Source organism: Mytilus galloprovincialis, chromosome 8 (genome assembly GCF_965363235.1).
Source record: "Mytilus galloprovincialis chromosome 8, xbMytGall1.hap1.1, whole genome shotgun sequence".
Lineage (NCBI taxonomy): Eukaryota > Metazoa > Mollusca > Bivalvia > Mytilida > Mytilidae > Mytilus > Mytilus galloprovincialis.
Genome location: NC_134845.1, coordinates 39,786,140 through 39,807,086, shown reverse-complemented (window position 1 = coordinate 39,807,086; position 20,947 = coordinate 39,786,140). Strand labels below are relative to the sequence as shown.

At 31.8% G+C, this 20,947-nt stretch overlaps 1 long non-coding RNA gene across 1 annotated transcript; it reads left to right on the top strand.

Moving 5' to 3' along the window:
* The first annotated feature begins 5,684 nt into the window (after positions 1 to 5,684).
* LOC143041912 (uncharacterized) lies at positions 5,685 to 8,966 on the top strand. Its single transcript, XR_012967833.1, has 3 exons — positions 5,685 to 5,846; positions 7,100 to 7,334; positions 8,562 to 8,966. It is a non-coding gene; the product is annotated as an uncharacterized LOC143041912 (long non-coding RNA).
* Positions 8,967 to 20,947: the final 11,981 nt, after the last annotated feature.

Below are 20,947 nucleotides of genomic sequence, written 5' to 3'. Positions count from 1 at the left end.
TTGCCAGAAAAAAAAACTCAATATTTAACCGGGGAGCTTGTTTCACAGATAATTTCGACTTCCTGTTGATGAAAGCGTGTTATCACTTAGTTTGGACTTCTGCCATCAGCAACAAAAAGAGGCTTATTGTACTAAAACATCATACGCAGATAAAAGAGGGTGTTGATGGAAATGAAATAAAATTTTAAATTAAGTTGTAGATACATCCGTCATAACTAATTGCTGTAGCTTCTAAAAATTGAATTGCAAGATATTCCGTCTCTATAAGATATATTCCGTCTCGATTAGAGATAAAATGCATAATACTGTTTTTATTTGAATGATAATTCGCCTGATTACATTTTAGGTGACATAAAACATAGAAACCACAGATATTAAGCACTGCCGCATGGAAACTGTAAGAAAACTACCCATTGGTCCTTTTTTGAAGAGAGAAATATCTATATTGCAAATTCATTTTGAAATGAAAAGGTATGATGAGCCATTATTTTGGCATATTGAATTCTTAAATGAAAAAAAAAATAATAACTAAACTAATGTTTTGTTTTGAGATATAACTATTTCACCCAAATTAACTTGTTTTCGCAACGGTTTGGATTGACGTCCTAGTTTGCTACTATAGACCAGCAGAAAATGTATATCTTCCGGAGCACATGATTTCACACTCGTGTTGTGTTAGGTGTAGTTCAATGTGACGTCATAACTGTTTAGTGATATTTAGTGTTTATTGACTGATGTTTGTTTTTTCGTTGTTTTTTTTCTAGGGTGGTGTCTGATTTATTCGACATGTTTTATTTGCGTTATTTGGAATCTTCTCCCTCTTTTTATTTGTTCCCCTCCTACTTTAAAATCAATACTGAATATGAGTGTGACTGGGCATCGAGTAAGAGTTCGAGTTCAAGTTCGGATTATGGATCTATCTAGTTCGAGTTAATGTTCTATTTGCGTAACGATTTAAACTTCAACTTTCAATCATTGGTTCAACCGAATTTCAGTTCGTACTTCAACTCGAAATTCAAGTCGAACTTTAATTTAAACCAAACTTTAACTTGAACTCTTAACTCGATGACTCATCTGAATCCCCGTGGAATGATATCAACCAAATAACAAGAAAAATCTGATTGAAATATAAAGAAGAAAATTGTTTACAGAAGAAAACATATGGCGGGAAGCAGACTATTAATCCAGCCTTACTGCTGCTATCTATATATCGTACATTTACGTAGCTTATTAATTTACTGTTGGATATCAAACGATTTTGACTCAAACAACCTGTTAAGATTATAATGAAATTTCCTCATCTTCGAAAAGATTCCACATTTTCATAAATGTATGAATTTATGCTATCTTTGCAATGTTATATTCCTGTAGTGAGCTATAGATAAAACTAATATTGGTTTATTTTGTATGAAATAAATCTTATCATTGGATGGTTGGAATTACTGATATCTATTCCTGATATTCACTCATGTTCATACTCCACACTCCACAGCGAGTTTTCTCTGTGGTGTTTTATGGACTAAAATATCAGCTTCATATTCGTCTTTTATGTTGGCCGTGGTGTTGTCTGTTTTTCTTCGACCTTTTCGATTGATATTTTTTTATTTAGGATGCATAAAATTAATTGAGACATTGTTTAAATTTTATTGTACTTTCTTATTTGCAGTACTTCTAGTTGTTTTTATAAATTTCCAGTTTTAAAAGATAAACTTTTTTCTTCAGAATTGAGCAAAATTTATGAAACGTCGTCTTCTTTATTCTGTTACAACCTGACATATCTGCCTTGTATTCATCAATAGGGGAAACATGTTTGAACAATTTCAAAAACGTACACTGCCGAGTTTGAACTTATTGTACGGTTTGGACCTTATTACTGTGTCAGGAACATCGAAATTACCCAGTTTATTTTGTGCTTATTTTATTCAATGATTTGCTATTATGTGCACTATTATCCTCATGTGCTAGACCCATTGTCCCCTGGTTTTCAAAATTTTAGGTTTGTTTGCTCAGTTTACTGAATGGATGTTATATGTTATGCAAGAAATTCAAGATTATAATGTCGGGTTCTAAATTCAAATTAAAAAGTTTTGAACCGAAAAGTTGATAACCTTTCCCTAACGGTATCAATAGGTGAAAACTATTTGATTTTCAATTGACTTTGTATAACATACTGTTGTAAAAGCTTAAATTAAAGCGTTAAATATGACAATTTTATCAAACCAGATTAGTTTTTATCAATCCTACATTTCCTGTTTAAGATAAGTTTGCCAATTTTTAAATGCTTACAAAAGTTCACCAGTTCTACAATGTAAACACAACATAAACGATCTTTTCTTATACCAGTACATTGCACTGGCAGACTCTGTTTGATGCATGCTTGGGAATATGTGTGCATATTTTTACATAGCTTTTAATTTCCGGGGTAATGAGTAGTTTATGCTAGGTTGCCGGCAATTCTTTAGTCATCGCTGGGTTAAAGTTTTTGAAAATGCAGAACACGAGTTAACATACTAAGTGTACTTTTAAGTTGCAAATATATAAAGTTCACACTGCAAAATTGAACTCAAACTTTTAAGACACCAAGGTAAACACCACTTTCACTATTTCTCTATATACCAGTCGTCAAACTATGCCATACAAAATATAACTTTCGGTTATTACATGTATGACATGCCTACACTTTTTTACCGCCGTGCGTCGATTGTGATGTTTCCTCGTCAAAGACCCCCCTCGTCAAACCGTGAGATAGTAATTCACTGCATAGTATCATGCAAATAAAGCACATTTTAATTCAGATGAGGGATATATTTTTTCCGTTTTTTTTTCTTTTTACATTTTTGTCAGACAGACAGAATGGCTAACCATGCAGTGGCATAAACTTTTTATTTTATTTTATAAGTTTTTGATTGGTTCTTAAATAATAAAAACATATAAAGAACGTTAAAATATTTTAAAAAATATAAAAACTCTCGATTTTTCTTTCCATTGTTTAAAAAATATTATAGAGAATCCACCTATACAGGTGTTTGCTTGTATACATGTCTTAAAACTGTATTTTTTGGCGACGTTCGATTACAGCGAAAATAAAACTTTTGTCTGATTGGGCTCATATCAAGATTTTGACTTGTCACTGCGTTCAACATGCACAGAGACACTGTCAAATAACTTGTATAGCTATCAGATGAAACTGTATACTGAACTAGTCAGATATCTTTCTGCATGATGAGTCAGCAGTTTTATAACTTTGTAAGATGAAAGATAGACTACAACTTTTTCTTTTGCTTTCTATTTATTCTATTTTTCCTTTATGAGAACTCATACTACTAGTAATTGAAAATAATTTAAGATTTTGCTCAGTAAAATAGTATAGCCTCCGGGAATTGTACATCAAAAGTTACCTTACTTTGAAATATTTATTTGATTTTATGAATGAAAAATTAAAGACAAAATTGAATTTATGAAAGAAAAACACTAATTGAAATACATCTCGACCGGGCAATTTAAAACATATCAGTTTCTGTGGTAGGAAGATAAAAGGCGAAATAGATTCACCTGACAAGTTTAATGATTTCCTGTTCACAATATAGTTAAAGGGTCATATTATTTGCAGATAGATTAGATTTTTTAGATGCATGTGCACTAAATTTGAAATCCAAAAGCATCATCGTAATAAAATATTATCGAGGGGGGATTCAGGCTTCTCAGTTTTGCTTAGAGGAGATAAAGACGTGCTTTAAGCATATATAATACTAGAGAAGATATAGAATAATAGAATATGTTTTTGTTCACTAAATTAGAGCATGCGACACATAAACAATATGGAAATAAATATGAACAATAACATATTCGATCTAGATAATAGACGGCACGTAATAAAAAATATTTTAAATATGCAACAACATATGGTAATAAAGAAACAATTATACCGACATTGACCCAACTTCACTAGACAAGTATATTGTGAATACTACTAAGGGAGCTACCATTTGATTGTTATGGGGGGCTAGGATGAAATTTGAAAAAAATAGGCAGGACAGGAGTTTTGAGTAAAAAAAAAAGGCAGGATGAGACACTTTGCAAAAAAAAAGGCAGGATGACAATTTAGGTAAAAAAAGTCAGGATAAACTAATAAAAAAAAAGGCAGGACCGAATAGAGTGAAAAATAAAAAGGCAGGACAGAGATTACAACTAAAAAAAAATGCAGGACAAAATTTTTCATCCTAGCCGCCCCCCCCCCCCCCCCCCCCCATAAAAATCAAATGGTAGCTCCCTAATTAATAAACAGGAGGTATAAATATTTGGTGCCATATAAATGTCAAATTTTTTTATATGGATGCCAAAAAAAAAAACTAAACTCTTCAATGAAATTTGAATAAAAACTTTTATACCTCACAAAATAGGTTTTATACTTGAAATTTTGGTATTTTGTTATGCCAACCTCCTAGAACTTTTCTGCGACGACGTGGAAGGCTTGAAAAAATCTGTCGATTGTTATCTTATAGTTCGTTTCTGTGTGTATTGTATTATCGTGGTTTTTTTTTTTGGTTTTTTTTTTTTGTGTTGCACTTTAGTATTTCTGTTGTTTCGTTGTTTTCCTCTTATATTTTTGATGTGTTTCCCTAAGTTTTAATTTGTAACCCGGATTTGTTTTCTCTCAATCGATTTATGACTTTCGAACAGCGATATACTACTGTTGCCTTTGTTTCTGAATATAGAATAATGACACTCCTAACCAGGCACGCAATAGATCGGTCTTAAGAATTGAATAAAAAAAATAAAAATATTTTAATCTTCATCAGAAGCCGGACATTTTTGGGGGAGGGCTCAAGTATGGTGATTATGGGGGCCACTGACGTAAGTTTTTTCATTCCTCTACCGCCCTCGGTCGATGACAGGTGTATTATCATCTTGAAATAGATAAGGATCATTGCCAAAATGGTTTCTTACAACGTACCATAAATTATCGTCCTGTGTTTCAATATATATACCTGACAGAGTTCATATTACCATTTATCATAGTACCAACTCATGAAAAATACTTTTGACAGATAACATATTCCAACAAGATCTGCTTGACTTCGCGAAGAAAGAACGCTTCTTTTAGCAGAAAATATAAAAGAAAAAGAGAAGTTTAACTACATTTCGTTTAAAATCATCTGAGAAACAGATTCCACCACCACATCTCGCGAATACATATATGTATCAACTCGAGATAATTACAGCTTCGAGTTTCCAATTTTTTAAATATAACTATATTGGGTTAAGAAAAAAACACTCATCAAAGATACCACGCAATGATTTTGTATCCCAGACATGTATTTCGTCTAAAAGACTCATCAGTGACACTCGAATAAAAACAAGTTTAATCTCTAGTTGAGAAATATCGTATTAAATTCGATGCAGTGGTAGAATCTATATCTATACAATTGGGCGGTATATATACCAAATAAATATGCAAACTCATTATTTTAAACTGACAACACAATGCAATACACAGCAATACTACCAAAAGGTCTACAAAATACGACATAGAAGACAAGAATGACTGAGCAAACGAACTTCTCCAAAACCAAGGGGTTGATCTCTTCAAATCAATTAAAAACAACTACACTATACCTGTATCATGACTATGCTTTTGATTAAGAAATTATTAATAATTAACTTTTGATATCTCCCCAGGTTTAAATGGTAGAACTAATGCAAGTATATATTATACATGATAATATGATATTAAAGGATGGTGAATTTATAAAGAGGATAATTTGATGAAGAAGATCCTATATAAGTACAAACGGACTCCTCACCGCAAGTGAGTGAGACAGTGGAACTGTAAAACTGTGAGGGAGGTTTGGTCTTTTTGATTTTTCAAATTAGCCACAAATCGCATGACAGAAGTGGAACTTCATTAATGCACGACACGCACTCCTCTAAAATATTTTTAAGAAAAATGCCCGCGATTTATCATAGCTATAATGAACCAACTCATAAAAAAAACTTGAAAGACTATGTATAACAAGATCCGTTTGACGTCACAGAAAAAGAACGCATTTTTTAGTAGAAAACACAGAAGAAAAGGAGTAGTTTAAATACATTTCGTTTAAACTTTATTTGAGAAACAAATTCCACCACCATATCTCGTGCAACACAGATGTATCCATTACAGAAAATTTCAGCTGCGAGTCAGAAAATTTAAAATGTAATTGTATCGACGGGTTAAGATAAATACAGACAACAGTAGTATACCGCTGTTCGAAATTCATAAATCGATTGAGAAAAAAAAACAAATCCGGGTTACAAACAAAAACTGAGGGAAACGCATCAAATATAAGAGGAGAACTACGACACAACAGAAACACAACATTAAAATGTATCACACACAGAAACGAACAATAATATAACACTAGCCATTTTCCTGGCTTGGTACTGGACATTTTAAGAAAAAAAATGTGGGTTGAACCTGGTTTTGTGACATGCCGAACCTCCCGCTTTTATGACAATGTTAAATATAACATACAAATGACAACATTACATGACAGGACTACAACACAAATAAATGGAAGAACATATAGGACAGAGAAACACACAAGTTGTATTTTAAGTAAGATAAAACACTCATCAAAGATATCAGGCTATAATTTTGAATGTCAGACTCAAGTTTCGTCTTAAAGATTCATCAGTGACACTCGAATCAAAGTACATGTTTTTTAGTCGCTAGTTGAGAAATTTCGTATTACATTCGATACAGTGGTAGAATATATATCTTTATACATTACAATCGGGCGGGAGATACCATATGAATATGCAAACTCATTAGTCGAAGACAAACTGACAACGCAATGCCATCAACAGCATCACTATCAACAGGTGTACAAAACACGACATAGAGAACTAGAAAGACTGAGCAACACGAAATTCACTAAATCCCAGGGGTTTGATCTCTTTAAATCACTAGAAAAACATCTATACATGATACCTCTATACCTCTATCATGACTATACTTCTGATTAAGAAATTATTATTAATTAACTTTTGATATCTCTAGGTTTAACTTGTAGCACTAATGCAAGTATATATTATATATTATGATATGATAATACAGGATGGTGAGTGTATGCAAAGGATGGGTTGCTGAAGAAGATCCTATAGAAATACAAACGAACTCCTCACCACATCTGAGTGAAATATAGGAATTGTAAAAAAGTTGGTGTGTACATGTTGGGGAGGATTGGTCTTTTTGATTTTTTAAATTAGCCACAAATAGCAAGATTAAAGTGGAACTTCATTTATGCACGACACGCACGCCTCTAAAATATCTGTAAGAAAAATGAATTAAGGTAACCAATGATGTGGGTGTAATAGAGAAGTTTTAGGGTGCGTGTGTGTAGGAGGGATTAGTTTTAGAAAATGAAATATAAAAATTGTCTTCCAATACATATAGTAGAAAACAAACGAAAATAGAGTATTTACCCAAAGCAATTATACATTTAATGAACATTTTTTATCCGATATAGTGGGAAAAAACTATTTTCTGGATACATGACTCTCATGATGCATTACTTCAGTTGCTTATTTTGTTTATGAAACCGCAAACCAATACGTTCAAATTGTGTTTATATAGTAAACCGCTTAAACCTCATATCTGACTATGCTACATATCGGGTATAACTGGAAAGTTATAGACCTATATTCTCGACAACATTTACAATGAAAAAGCCAATTTATCAAAATAGCAGTGAACCAAAATGACTGATAAATCATAAAGCCGTGATTAAAATATCATAAGTTTTAATTTGAAAACTTTTAATCGCTTAATTTTTCAGTGACAAACGTGACGTGTGAACAAAAGGCAGGAAACTGTTATCGTCTGGTACAGGCGCGCGATTTGTCCACTTTTATAGTCTGTAATATGATTTTATATAATGATGACAATTTGTCATTCAAAAATACGTATTATTTATACCGACTGGATACAGATAACTGACCATTGAAAACTTTCTCCTTATCTTTTAGAGATTTTTAAACTTGACTAAATCCGTAACACGACGTCTTTTAACGTAAATTTTTTAACAGTAAAACTATGCTAGTTAAGTATATGAAATAAACAAGGCAAAACTTTGTATAAGTCTATGAAAATGCAATACTGAAATAATGGAAATAATATAGAGTTATTGCATGAATATTGGAGAATATTGTCCCGAGCAGAATTTTATATTGCACGAGCTTGCGAGTGAAATATATGTTCTACGAGGGACAATATTTCCCAATATTCATGCAGTAACCCTTTTATTGTATAGCAATATAATATTTGAAAGTAAAAATTGGTTTAAACTAAGATTTTGTCGTCGATGACGTCATGAATTTTGAAGATTTATTGCACTAGTGCAATATTGGAATTTATTGCACTCTAACTTTTGGTTACTTTCTGTGGGAAATATTATATTGCTATACAATAATGTGGAATATTATTACACATGTACATGTAAAATAATGTGGAATATTGTTACACATGTACATGTAAAATAATAACTATACGGGAATATTTTTCTATTCACGCATTTTAGGACGAACGACCCAATTGTCGAACACACAAGCACGCACGAGACCCAATGTTTGTAAAGGGGGAAATGGAACAGTCAAGCTGCCTATGGTTAACTTTGGCAGAGTCAATTGAAACCATAGTTGTACATGTCAACGTTGAAGCTTTGAAACAATTTCGTTAACAGTACATCTGATGCATTTACAAAATAAAACATGCAATGTTTCATTGCATGCTCCTTATCAAGATCTGTTATCAACAGCAAGAAATAAGAAAAATCTTTTTTGCATAAAAATATATTGTTATAGAAGTTTTACCGTAGTTGAAAATAAACTCATCATAGATACCAGGACTAAATTTTGTATATACGCCAGACGCGCGTATCGTCTACAAAAGACTCATCAGTGACGCTCGAATCAAAAAAGTTAAAAAGGCCAAACACAGTACGAAGTTGAAGTATATTGTTCTGATAGTTTTGCTTTGAAATAACTATTTTTGTATTTTAGTAGTTGCACTGCTGTCTTTTTCAATTGGTAGGTAACATGTGTCCGAATTAAACTTTCAGTGAAAACCTCAGTTCACAAATACCAACATATAGAGGGTATATATAAGATAAAGATACTTTGTTAAACGGCGGGAAAAATACAATAAACAGAAACCTATTGCCAGCATTCTACATTTGGCAACCTATATAGTTGCTAAGAAATAATGCAAGTGTCAATCATAAGATAACTGAAGCACAAATCAGTCTGGGTTTGTACCTAATGTCATCTACGATGCTGAAACAAGAGAAAGAAAATCTTTTGGAAATCTAGATCCTGTATATAATAAAAGTCAAATTGTATGTTCGCAGACAGATAGGCGTGAATTGGACATCTAATTATATTCTTTTTTACAAATTTGACCAAGGACAGTCAAATCTTGTATTTATACACATCTTGATGATCATAAATTAGTAGAAATTATCCACCTGATTTCAATTATGGCCATTATCCCATTTTCTGCCTGATAAATTTTCATAAAAGATGTTAATTGCTCAATAATAAGAAATATTATTAAAAGTTACGATAATTATGTTCTTTCTTTGGACAATAATTCAAAAAGGCAGTATTTGAAATAGCATAATTAAGATTAAGGAAATTTGATAGCATAATTCCTTTTCAGGAGTGTGGGAATATTAACATGAAATAAACCATGATAATTGCAATTTTAAGGAAAGTCTGTATCAGTCAAATGTTTTAATTGAATTTAATTTAAGAAACTAAGATAAACATCAAAGTCAATTCGAAAAATCAACTTTTGAAAGAAAATTTAGTATATTTGAACAAAGATTGGGTTAAGGAAGAAACGCTTTGTGGGGAAAGATCATATTTAATATCAAATAATTATAGAAGTAAAGAAAAGACAGCACGTTTTATGTGTAATAATAAGAGTTCATTTGAGTAAATACTTCCAAAATAAAATAAAGTGAAACATTGACTTATCAAGCTTAAAGTCAAATAAATAGAAAATAAGAACGCACACTCTAAGTTGCCATGAGGCAGAATTTAAGTATAGTTATATTTACAGTTCTTATGACCTAATCAACTTTGTCGATGGTAACAAACTGGTGTTAATGTTCATCCCTTATAGGGTACAAGAGACACACAAATTCGTGAATACAATTCAGAAATATTTTACAAGCCTGTATCAAGTCAGGAATATGACCAATTTTTGCCATCCGTTTGATGTGTTTGAGCTTTTTATTTTACCATTTGATCACGGACTTCCCGCTTTGAATTTTCCTTAAAGTTCGGTATTTTTGTGTACTTTTTACAATACCATTAATGTTCAATCTATTTTAAATGTTAAAAAAAATGATATTGTGAGATTTTATAAACAATCTCTTAGCATTTCCTTTTGCAATATGATTGCTTTGACTTAATGATTTAAAGATGGCGACACAATTGAATCTAGTAAGTTTAAAGAAAATAACATATAGGTCTGCTTCATAAGGAGACGTTGACACTAATCGGTCTGTCAAGAACCATATGACATCTACACTGATTGGTCTCTGTTAAAAGGTACAGAATTAATAAAGGCAACAGTAGTATACCGCTGTTCAAAAGTCATAAATCGAATCGGTTTACCTTATGGAGCACATGAGTTCGCATCGGTTATATTTGGTGGGATTCATGTTGCTAAATCTATTTTTCTGTCTACGTTTGTTTAGAATTTGCTTAAGTGTTTTGTCCTCCTTTATGTAATGATAACAATTTTAACTTTTGATTGAGGATAAATGTGTGTTGCGAACGTTTGCATCAGTTCTCTAGAAGAGTTTCAATGTCGCTTTTTTAGAGTGTATTCAGGTAAAGTGATTAGTTTGAAATAAGAGAAAAGAGTAAAATAATACCAATACCAAACTCAAGGGGATATTCAAAACGGAAAGTCCCCAATCAAATGGCAAAATTAAACGTTCAAAAACATCAAACGAATGAAATAAACTGTCATATTCCTGACTTGGTACAGGCATTTTTTTCTGTAGAATATTGTGGGAGTTGAGGATAAGGCAAGTTGTGACAAAAACTCAAAGGACAACAGTACACATAAATGCTTTCTTGTGTGTCACATAAAAGCCTTCAGTTATATTTGACAATAAATGTAAATAACAATGCAAACAAATGCAATTTTTATCACGAAAATAAATTTTAATCATTTGAAAAAAAAACGAAAAAAAGGTTTACTGAGGTGCGAAAAGTGAAAATATAGTTGAGTTTTGGAAGTTTGACAACCATTTTACAATTAAAACACTTATTATGATTTAAACTACATTTTGTAAAATCTCCAAACATGTGCAAAATTTGGTTAAGTGCTGTCTCTTTGGTAGAAGTTTAAAGAATATTAAGTAATTATCCAAAAACGGAATGTATCGAAACCAAACTTCTTTTGTGAAAGGTTTATAAAAAATATACTTTAAGTTACAACTATCTTCATTTTTTGTTTTGTTTAAGATGCACATTTTGGTCAACGTTTCAAGTACAGGGGCGGATCCAGAATTTTGGGAAAAGGGAGGGGGCGAAAGTGTGAAAGTTTTTTGGAACCTTTTTGGGCTAAAAAAAACATAAAATAAGTGTCAGTATATGTTCTATTTAAACGGTTTTCTGGCGTGGGGCATGTATATTTTATAGTTGCTGTAAAGTGTAAAGGTTGGACATTTTTTTATGCTGTATTCTCCCTATTAATTGTCTATTATATAATGATAGCATGGATCCAAAGCTGTGTACTGATATATTTGATGTGGGATTTGTCAGTAAAAAAATAGACATTCTCGCCGGTTTGTTGCAAGTTAAGTTGTCATAACCTCACAGATTTCTTCTCGTAAACAAGATATACGCCGGGCTATTCGATGAAATTTACAATACGACCGACACGAGTTAAAAAGACAAACATGCAGTTTTTATCCAAATATCTGGTTGATATGTTTCACCCAACAAAACTAAGGAAAGTGAGGGGTTCCAAATCAACCAAAGGCTACGAAAGAGTCTGAAATGACAACGAATTTATGAATAACGGTCGACAAATGGAGACATAAAGGTCACACCCAGCAGTCAGGTTACAGTCTGGTCTTGAAAAAAGTATTCAATATATAAGGCCGGCGAAACAGACATTCCGGTCAAACCTCGGCCACAAAAAAAAAATACGCCCATTTTTATTCAGCATGTTAATGCTAAATAATTTTGTTGGAAATTTTAGTTTCTAATAGCAAAAAAGTGGACAAGACTATTGTTTCAATCCAGATACGGCCAGAACTGAGTTTTGCTTAAGGCAAGAATCAGAGTCAATTTTTTTTTCTCAAATATCTCAGACTACCACCTCAAATTAAATGGTTCGTACCTGAGACTTGAAATCTTTCTATCTAGAGCTTATAAATACTGACTGGGGATCATTATTCAATTTGTTATTTATAAAATAGGTTTGGGTTAAACATGTGTTCGTGGGTAAATAATATGATGGAACATTTTTCATGAGGGTGTTTGGTGGAATAGTGAAATAGAAGTAAATACGTTCTTGCTCAATCCTGTGTCGCTTTGAAGGTTTCATGATAGTCATGACATCCTCAGCCTAAGCAATGTGCAGTGGCGGATCCAGAACTTTGCCTAAGGGGGGGCCCGCTGACTGATCTAAGGGGGGGCCGCTCCAGTCATGCTTCAGTGATTCCCTATATAATCAACCAAATTTTTCCCACGAAAGGGGAGACCCGGGCCCCCAGGCCCCCCCCCCCCCTGGATCCCCCTATGATGTGTTACTGTAATTTGAATTTCAAAATGACCGAGTGACGTTTTTTCAACGCACTGGTCACCTCCACCATAGCAAATCACATGACTTCGACAATCAGTAAATATCAGCTAAAATATCTTTATAAGTAAAGAATTGTTGTATACAAATTAAATACACGGGAAATGGCAAAGTTCACGAAGTCTAGTCTGATTAATCATTTTACAAATAAAACTTAAAAAAATGTCCGAGCAAAAGGGGGGCGTAAGCCCTCTACGCCCCCCTCTGAATCCGCCACTGAAGTATATATATTTTTTAATATCATTAAAGCTTATATGTAGCACTGTCTATCATTTCAATTTGATTGATGTGATGAACATATTTAAAAGTTTTTTGAAAATACATGTAGTTAAGTAAACGTAACCAACTCTTTTAATATTCAAAATCAAGAAGCTAGGTTAAAGATTCTTTCTGATTCAGACCCTTTTAATGACTTACTTACATGGGGAATTGTGTCTATTTCTGATTTTATAAAAAAAAATTACTAACATGAGTTTTGTATAATCAATGAGGCCGTCAATAGTTTCTGAAATGTTTTTGGGTACTAGTTTGAAATATTTCAGCCCAATCTATTTAAAGTATGTAGTGTAACGAAATCAAGAGATCTATATTTTAATTAGATTGATTTCAACCGGGAACAACATTGTACATTATACATTCCGTTATGTATTTCTTTCTTTAATTTTTACTTGTTTCTACTTAGTTTAGAAAAGGCACTTGTGTAGAAAAATTATAATAAATCACATTTGAGATAAGCCTCTGGATGATAGGCAAGTTTAAATGATTTATATGTCCCTAACTTATAACCTTGAGCATATGTTGACACTTGTGTACACTTATCATTTTTTTTTTTTTTTTGTCAAACTTTTAAAATTTATTTGAAATTTGAGAAACAGCATTTTTATTCTGAATAATAATATTATTTGTGTTACATTAAAAATTCATAAGCATAAAACATTAATTACGATTCCATTCTTGAATACTTCATTTGCATTACACAATAGGTCTTAATTATAATATCATTTTTTTTCAAATCATTAATTCCAGTAGCATAACGAAACTTTAATAATGTATCAGTTTATATAGAAATATAAACAAAACTACGATTCTTTATCTCTCATTTGCTTTTTTATAAACTATCTGAAAACCTTTTAGTGGTATGTGTATACAACTGTGGTAGTGTCGAAGAGGACAAAAGGGTCCTTGTAAATCTTTGGGAAAAATCATGATAATCTTGATAATTTTTAATTTCAATTTTTAATTTTATACAAATTTTGAATATCTCTTGGTATCTAATGTCTCTTTTTTATTCAATTTAGCTTGTAAATTTCACATGAAGTCAATTATTTTACTTATAGTAAACTAAATTTTGAAAATTTTTTAAAATCAAAGTCATGAAAATGCACCATAGAAGATTTTGCGACCCTTTGTAAATAAACTCATCATAGGTACAAGGATTAAAATTTTGTATTAACGCCAGACGCGCATTTCGTTTCCAAAAGGCTCATCAGTGCCTATCGAATAAAAAAAAAGTTAAAAAAGTTAAAAAGGACAAATAAAGTACAAAGTTGAAGAGCATAAAGGACCAATGTGATCATCAAAAGCAGCGGGTTGTCTACTGAAACAATCCTATTGGTGTCAGACCACCAATTCATAATCCCCATCCATTCAATCAAGTTTAGCAATTAATACAGGTTTCCTAATATTTTACATAAAGTTTAACTTCATAGAAACCATGTTTATCCTGTATTGAACATATATCACCTTTATACATTCCTATTTTTAACCAATGCAATCTTATGAACAAGTAAATTTTGTCTCAAAATGACCATCTGCACACCAGTAAATTTCTCTTTCACTGAGAGTTTCATTTGCATTTGTTAAACAATACCAAAACACAAGCATTATTTTTTTTAGCTGCTTTCACATATGTTCAAAATTGAAGTGGGTGAATTTGCCTAACACCTACAACAAGAGATAATTTTGTATGATAAAATACTATGCCAAATACATCCTGCTTATAGGTCATTTTTCCCTTCGAAATTTGCTTTGTAAAACGTATTATCATCCAAAATGCATCCTATGTTAAGATTAACAGAAGAGATTATATGTATAAGAAAGTGTGGGTGCATCAGTGAAACGGGAATCACACAAAATAAGCACAACAAAGAAGTTTCCATAGAGTTAACATACGTTCTCTTTTGGACGTGCACCTTGGAATATGAATATAGTTTTTTTTTAAAGAGGTGATAAAGAGACAAGAGGGACAATATAACTCATAAATCGAAAATAAACTGACAACGCCATGGTTAAACAAAAGAAAAGACAAACAACAGTACACAAAACACAACATAAAAAACTAAAGACTCAGCAACACGAACCCTATCAAAAACTTAACAATGGTCCTTTAAATGCTGGGTTTGTTTTAACTTCGATTACTTTTACTTGTGAAAATTAGACTCTACATGACAAACGTGAAAAAAAACGTGTTTTATAAGTCTTGGTGTACGAGGTGAATATAATAAAAAGGTTTGAATGAGTTGCTTTATTTATAAAGAAATTTTGTATGTATATATACGGCAGATCAAAGTAAATCTTTTGACTCAGACATTTTCTATTTTAATTAGTAATCATTTGAATTAAATTTATTTAGTCTACAATTAAAGTGTTTATAAACTAGCATCCTAAATATCACTCTCCCATACATCATGTTATGGGCCCTCAAATTGATGTGATAAATTAGGGAAATCAATTTGAATTAAGAAAAGATCTCCCTGGTATGAGTGCCAATGTGACAACTCTCCATCCAAGTAACAATTTCTAAAACGTGAACCATTATAGGTCAATATACGGCCTTTTAGATATATTTCGACAGTAAGGGGTATACTAAAAGAGCCTTGTTTTGGTTTTAATCAGCCCTACAACGTTTAACTAAATTTGTGAAAATGTAATTGGACGTTAAATAAATTCAGAACATTATTAATTAGAGTAGAATGACGTTGGGAGACTGTATTATTTGATTGTTCTAAAGCAGTTTATTGACTGAACAAGGTGGACATATTAGCAGAATTAGGATCGTTAAAATCGAACATCGGTAAACTACTGTCGCCTTAATTTAGATAGCAGATATATCTTGTACAGCAGAATATATGAATAATAAAAAAGGACCTAGATTGCGTTAACTTATAATATATTACTATATTCAATTACAACCCTGAATTTATAATAAGAAGCCACTTGACTATAAGTCAATTAGGTCGTTGATAATAAATCGTCAAGACTATCCTTATAAGTATAAACACTGCACATTGGTCTTAACACCCACAATATTTGAAATAATCAATTAACTGGTATATTAAATATCTTGTAATGGTTTTAACACCTCCCGTGCTACCGATTTTGTTTGATATTATTCTTCTAATCAATACGATATGTTATAATTCAAACAATCTTTATGTTTTTATTATTTCATCAAAGTATGAAAAGTGCCATAAAAATTCCTTTCAACCCATAAAAACCAGTTGTTATTAAAAAATCTATATTACCTTAACCCCTGGAGTTTTCTGTTTCAAAAGAATGATTTTGCAGAAGTTAAGAACTAATATTATGTTCATTAAATTGTGGTTGAAAATCATTACAAGCAATTAAAGCATTGAAATGGCCCGATGGAATGATACAACAAATGTTTTGATTTCAGTCATGATTATTCATAAATTGTAACAAGCATTTAATTTCTCAATTTTGACAGAATACATGGAAGGAGTTAATAATTGTCATGATTGAACCAAAGTCGTGTTACTCGTTTTTTTTTTCTTCTATATGTTGTTGTTGTCTTTAGTTTTTTTCTATATGTTGTATGTTGTCTTTAGTTGGAAGCATTACTATTATTATTATTTTTTTTATCCTCAGTTAAATTCAAATTTACTGTTTACAAAACTTTTCTTTTTATTAAAATACTAAGGCTCTTATACCTCGGCAATAGATTACATTAGCTGTATTTGGTAAACCTTTAAGGCCCAAATACAGAATTGAAATCCTGGTTTCTATGATGAGTTTATGTATAGTTTAAAAAGGTTACACTTTTTTCGCCACTGTAATATCTTAGGTGTCATGTCATTCAAAAGCAATTACCAGTCATGCAGAATAAATTATGCGAACATCCAAGATCATTATTTATGTGAATGCAAGTGCTGTCCAGTCTCCGTTTGCAGCGAAATAGTCTGAGAACCAATATCAAATACTAGTAACTACGTGAGGATATGTGTAGATTACAGAAAAAATAACAATGTTATAGTACAAGACAGCTACATCCTGCCCAAGAACAAAGTTGTAAGACCCATGAGAAGTATGTGCATATATGCATACGGGTCATTTGGGATTTATTGGCTAACGACTCTGGAAGTACTGGATACGGGACGACCATTTCATTTTTTTGGGGTGTGAGGATGGAACTGGAAGGAGGATTTTTTAAAATTGAATATCATGATTTATATAACAGCTGAAAATAAATTAAAAATGTATCTCATATAAGACGGGATGAAAATGAATATTATGCAACACAAAATGCAGAAACGGTTGTGCGTTGATGATTTGGACCAAAATATAAGCATGCGTAATTCTCTTCGAAAAAATATTAAGCTAAAGTAGGTAAAACTTTAGTACAAACAGTGGGAATTGACAAAGGAAATCATTATTCCTTTTCAAGTCTACCACAAAATATACATGACATCTGAAACAATTATACTAACAATATATATGTCCCATATGAAATAACGTGCAGTTTTAAGTTTTTTACCGATAGAAACCCTGTATCGCTTTAATTAGATGTGCGACTATGTAATTTAATCACTTCATAGGTATCTGATAATAACCTTAAACAGTTTCATTCTTATCGTGTTAGGTAATAACATAGATATTAACTTCTTTACTAAAGAAATCATTTTCATTCATCCGAATTACTTGTAATGTAATAGGCTTACGTTGTACGTTGATTGTTGGGGAAACGAATGACTTAATTTATAAGATATCTCCAACACAATCATACAAGCAGGGAAATATATGACAAATAAAAAGCATCTTTCCCTTGTTTAGTGAATGTCGTTCCATTACAAATGAGTGCCGAAATAATAATAAATTCTGAAAAAACGTTTACCGATCTTAAAAGTTGTTTATGAAGAATCAAGATAGCAAATTGTATGAACTTCAAAAGATGTGCGAACGGTTGTGTCGATAGGAGAATTATGACATGCAGCTAACGTGTAGTACTGTAAGAACAGCCCCTTCATAAAGGTTGATGTCCATTCGTTTAGCGTGTTTTATCATTTTATTTTGCCATTAGATTAGGGACTTCCTTGGAGTATTTTTGTGATTTTACTTTTTATGTCATGTTGTTTTGCAGGATTAGTTTTGACAAACTTTTCTTTTATTTGCTATAACTAGGATTAGGATATCATGATAAAAATATATTAGTAAGCCAGATTTGCGCAAAACTTTTTTTCTTTTGATTCTCTATTCTCTTCAGTTTGGAAATTTATTTTGTTGTCGATTTGAATCGAGTGTCACTTGTAAGTTTTATGTAGTTGAAACGCGTGTATTTTGTAGTCAATTATAAACTTGACATCTCCTTTAGAAATATATCGGAATTGAATGTAATGTCATAAAGCTTAACTATTAGATTCTAATATGAAGGCCTCTTCAATGGAATAAGAAAGCGCTGTGATTCGTTTACCGATTAAGAGAAGCTTTGTTTTGAATGGACTCATAAAAAGAATGTAAGTTTGGCCAAATTAACAACCTCTATATTGTTACTTATTTGACATATTACATGACTGCAATATTACGTCAGATATTTAACCTACTGTAAATATGTATAAATGTATTTTTACCATCAGATTAACAAATGGGTCACATTAGTGTCCATCAAGTTGTCATCTCATTTCCTGTTTGTCAACTAGTTATGATGGGTTATCTATTTGTAAGGACAGGAAGTGTACTAACCGGTCCGATCTATTTTCATTCATTTTAAATTCTGAAGGTCAATTGCATAGAGGTTTGCTGAGCGTCCATTTCACAAATCTGCATGATATTTTCTAGTTTTTTTTAAGTCAGACCGTAATCTCGTCTCTTAGTTATAAATATAATATAAAAAAGATGACGTGGTATGATTGTCAGTGACACAATTATCCACCAAAGTCCCAAGGACGAGGATCGAAACAGTTATCGGTCACTGTCAATGAGACAGATATCCACCAAAGAACCAAGGACAAATATGGAAGCAATTATATGTTTCTGTGCGACATAAATTATTGAGCAAAATCATGCTGGTATTATAGTATATATAGGATAAATCATAATGTGAAGCAGACACCAAAGACCTGATTTATACAAAAAATTGATAATTTAAAAATGTAAAACATAAACAACAAACGGCAATTATAAATTACAGGCTCCTGACTTGGAACGGGTAGTTAACGAATGTGACCATGTTAATTGATACTGAGGGCGCTCAACCCTTCCGTAAACTGGTACAGTTGTGTAATAGCTAAATATAAGGTTCATGTGGTCTTCATGTCTATTAATGTACTGTATGGTGCTTTCAATAAAGTCGAACGCTAATACTTGCCTGTCCATAAACTTTCTCCTTTTTAAATTTGCTTTGCAGTTTCAAATAATTTACCTAAATTCTTATTGTTCGTCCGTTTGTTTGTTTGCTTGATTTTTCCAGTGTTAGTAGTAAGACGAGATTATGGTTTGTGGAAATATCGAGAACATCAGTGTCTATGAGTATCAGTCATTTGTACGAGGATAAAGGCCTGAATAATTGTCGATGCATTTCCTTAGAATAATGACTACAACAAGGGAGAAATATCCATTGCTTGTTTTATGTAACACGGGAGTATGTTGAAATAGTCGGTATACAAAATACCCGATTTGGTCCAACTATATGTTACTGTATGATCTTCTAAACTTGTAAGTTTTTTTTTATTTTGTTACTTTCTTTTTAGACTTAAATATGACCTATTAAAAACAAATTTAACCAAACTTTTCCACAATCATCATTACGGTATTTAGTTTGACAATGATTTGTCCGATGACCCCGCCCGCAAACCTAGATGACCGACATGGTTAAAAATAGTACATAGGGTAAAATGCATTTTTTGGCTCATATCTCTGAAACCAAAGCATAAGACCAAAATCTGACGAGGATAAAAAAAAATCATTAAGTCAAGATATATCAGCGCCGAAATTTTCAGACCAATCAGGCAACACGTTGATGGGTTGCTACCCCTGAATTGGTAATTTTAAGAGAATTTTGCAGCTTTTGGTTATCTTGAATATTATTATAGATAGAGATAAACTGTAAACAGCAATAATGTACAGCAACGTAAGACCTACAAATAAGTGAAGATGGCCAAAATGGTCAATTGACCACTTAAGGAGTTATTGCCATTTATAGCTAATTTTTAACAATTTTCATTAATTTTGTAAATTTTTGTAAATTTTTACAAAAGATTTTCCTCTGTAACTACTGGGCCAAGTTCATTATAGATACAGATAATTGTAAGCAGCAAGAATGTTCGGTACAGTAAGATCTAAAAACACATCACCAAAACACAATTTTGTCATGAATCCATCTGTGTCCTTTGTTTAATATGCACATAGACCAAGGTGAGGGACACATGCTCTTTAGAGCCTCTAGTTTTACTTCTGAACATGCATAAATTATTAGTTTAAAATTTTTTATCTATTCATACGTTTATGTTTATGGTTTGTTCTGTTTTTGTTTTTATTGATTTTTGCATTGGTATTATTTCTCATCGCCAGTCTTAACTTTTATTCTAAAAAAAAGTAAAAAAAGAAGATAAAATATAAAGCTCCTTACCCAAAGCTTTTAATTTTGATTACACTATCATAGTATAAACGTTCATTTTACTAAACGCATAGTTAATCAGAACATTACAGGTACAAGTAAAATAAATTATTTTTTCATAAAATAACGAAAAAAATATTCTCCGTACCTAATGACTCTGTCACGCGAAAGATAGTAAGGTGTGAGATAAGATCATCATGTCTCCATTCAGTTTTACAAATCTTATA